We start from the raw sequence: 3,493 nt of genomic DNA, 5'->3' as shown, positions 1-3,493 counted from the left end.
GCATGCTGGGAAACAGCGCTCAGGCAAGGGTGACGTGTAAGGGACCCCGCCCATAACCGTCTGTCCCACAAAGCCACGCCCCTTAAAGGCGTCTTGTCCTGGAATGTTCTCATTCTGGTGTGTGTTTCTTTCTGCTAGTGCAGCCCCTTACTCCAGTGCTGAGGGGACCACGTGTGTCTGCGAGGCTTCTGGAACTGCTCTCACTTTGGTCAAATTCTAGAACCGTCTTTACTCCCAGGTTGTCACCATATAAATCTCATTGACATTTCTTGCCATTTAAAGCGCCACTGTTATGAACTTGGGGCTATATAACCCACACGCCTTTGTACTGTGTGCAGAAGGTGTGTACAGCACTGATTTTACCTTATTTCTGTCAGTTTTTATCACCCCAAAAAATGCTTTTGATTGCAGCCACACGCAGTGGGATAGGCGTGGCGTGAGGTAAGCTATGCCCCGCCGCCACCGCCACGCCCACCCCTGTATGTCATCACTGGGACCGCTGTGTGATCGACACACAGGTCCCAGCGCATGCGCTCTTCAGCTCAGCTAAGGCTGCTTTCACACTATGAAAAGTACCCGTTATAAAATAGCAGGCGATTGCGGGGTTAAACCGCCATTAGAAAATCCCTAACATACGTTAGAAAATCCCATAATAGTCTAGGATTTTTCTAATAGCCGTTTTAACCCGTTATCGCCCGTTATTCATAACGGATGTTATTTTATGACGGGAGAGAGTAACGGGAGAAATAGGGCATGCATCCGATTTTCTAATGGCGGTTTAACCCCGCGATCGCCCACTATTTTATGACGGGTGTTATGTAACGGGTACTTTTCATAGTGTGAAAGCAGCCTAACGTGCGAGACAAAAACAAGTTTATTCAGATATGCACCTTTTATAATTTATGTACTGTACTCTGTGTCTACTATCTTCTTGTTTCTTGTTTCTTCTCTCCTGCAAATACGCGCAGGACAGTCCCCATTACTAGAGGCAGAGAGGACGTGCGCGCTCTGGCTCTAGCACTGCACAGGTGCACTGAGGAGGCAGGCGGCGGGAGTGAGCGCTTCCCTGGATACCATATGCCGCGGTGCTTGTTAGCTGAGGGGCGCATGCGCTGGGACCTGTGTGTCGATCACACAGCGGTCCCAGTGCTGGCATACAGGGGTGGGTGTGGCAGCGGCGGGGCATAGCGTACCTCGTGCCTAGTGTTGCTCGCGAATATTCGCAATGCGAATTTTATTCACGAATATTCGCGAATATAGCACTATATATTCGTATTTACGAATATTCGTTTTTTGTTTTTTTTTCACAGTACACATCACAGTGATCACCCCTCTCTGCTTCCAGCTTTTGTGGTGTAAAGAAGGCTCTAATACTACTGTGTGAGACTGGTGTGCGAAGTTTCGCATATGCGAAAATTTGCATATGCGAATTTCCCCTTATGCTAATTTTGTATATGCTAATTTCCGCATATGTTAATTTTCGCATTCGCGAATTTTTACATATGCGAAAATAAAACGAGAATATTACGAATATGCGAATATTCGCGAATATATGACGAATATTCGTCCATATATTTGCGAATATTCGCAAATTCGAATATGGCCTATGCCGCTCAACACTACTCGTGCCACGCCTATTCAACTGTGTGTGGCTGCAATCAGAAGCATTTTTTGGGGATGATAAAAGCCGGCATAAATAAGGTAAAACGATGCCGTACACACCATCTGCACACAGTACAAAGGCGGTGTGTAGGTTATTTAGCCCAGAGTTTATGACAGTTGGGATTTAACCCCTCCCGACCCCTCGAATTTTTATTTGTGGCTTACCTTTTGTTCCTCCTCACCTTCTAAGACACATTTTGTATTTATTTTATTTATTTGTTTGTATTAGTGCTTATTTTTTTGTGGGACAAGTACTTTTTACTGACACACTTTATTTTATCATATAATGTACTGGCAGAGTGCCCCTGGTTGCTCTTCCTACCTAAACATTAGGAAAAAACAGCAATAAAGCTCTTGTTCTCATATCCCATCCTCATATCCCGTCCTCATATCCCAACCTCTTATTCCGTCCTCATATGTCATCCCCATAGTCCATTCTCATATCTCATCCTCATATCCCAACCTTATATCCTAACCTGATATACCGCCCTCATATCATTCTCATATTTCGTCCTCTTATTCCATCCTTATATCTTGTCCTCATATCCCGTCGTCAGGTGGGACTGAGCTGTAATGAAGAAATTCTAGGCCAAAAATAGAAGGGGGTTCGGTTGGGCTGGGGGGGGGGGGGACGTTGGGGGACATGGCTTGCAAGCCGAACCGACACATTCACCCGAAGATGTGCAGCTTGTGGAGTAAGGAGGGTCTGAGCTGTGATGAACCGATTGTGGTTGAGGGATCTGGGATGTGGGTGTATTGGGAAAAAATTGTGTTTTCAGCCTTGAGCTAAAACAAAAAAAGGCAGGAAAATAGAATGGACCTGCCTTGTGGGAGGGGTATGGCTCACAGGTGGGTCGTGGCTTAAAATTTTGACTGATGCACTCACCAGGAGATGTGGAGCTTGTGAAATAAGCTACTGGAAGTCCTATAGACTTGCATGGGATTTTAGACAAAAATGGGGGTGGGTAAGCGTTAATTTAATTATCCTATATTTTTAGTTGACTTATAAGTAACATGTGTACCAAGTTTCAGCAAAATATCTCCAGCCATTTGGAAGTGATGTTGAAACATACAGACATATATACATATGTTAAATTTTACATATATATATATATATATATATATATATATATATATATATATATCTATAGATAAATTCCAAAACTAGAACAAAAGTTTTGCATATTGAGCTGTAGTTTTTTAACAGAACTATTTTTGTGTGGTTCTGACTTTTTGACCACTTTTTACTCTGGGATGTGATGTGACCAAAATCAACTATTTTGGCATTTGGATTTTTTTTTTTTGTCTTTACACCCTTCACTTGTGGGATCAGGAATGTAAATATATAATAGTTTGCACAATTCTGCATGTAGAAATACCAAATCTGTTTATTTTAAGTGTTTTATTTGGAAAATGGGGTGATTAAAATTTTCATTAGGGGAGAAAAATATAAAAAAACATTTTTTACTTTTTTTTTTTTGTTTGTTGCAGTTGCAAATTCCATCACCTCTGATCTGGTTTGCATGTGCAATGATCGTTGCATGTGCAGTGATCATCGCACTGTACAAAGTTTGGAGGATTTCACCCAAAAAGTTGTCTCCAGTCCATGCTGTGAGGGCATTATGCTTAAGTTTCCAGCTCCAAAAAAGGAGTGCTGCTTAGATAGAGGAGAAAGTTGAACAAGGACCCCTCTGCATACACTAATTTCTTCAGTGACCTACAGCCAGAGTTAGTGCTGTGCAGCTAGACACCTCACAGAAGTTTCTTCAGTGTATGCCCTGGGTATAAGGTATTGTGCCAATAAGTAAAAGTATTTCCATACGCCAACCTG

This window comes from Hyla sarda, chromosome 8 (genome assembly GCF_029499605.1).
Source record: "Hyla sarda isolate aHylSar1 chromosome 8, aHylSar1.hap1, whole genome shotgun sequence".
Lineage (NCBI taxonomy): Eukaryota > Metazoa > Chordata > Amphibia > Anura > Hylidae > Hyla > Hyla sarda.
This window is presented reverse-complemented; position numbering follows the sequence as displayed.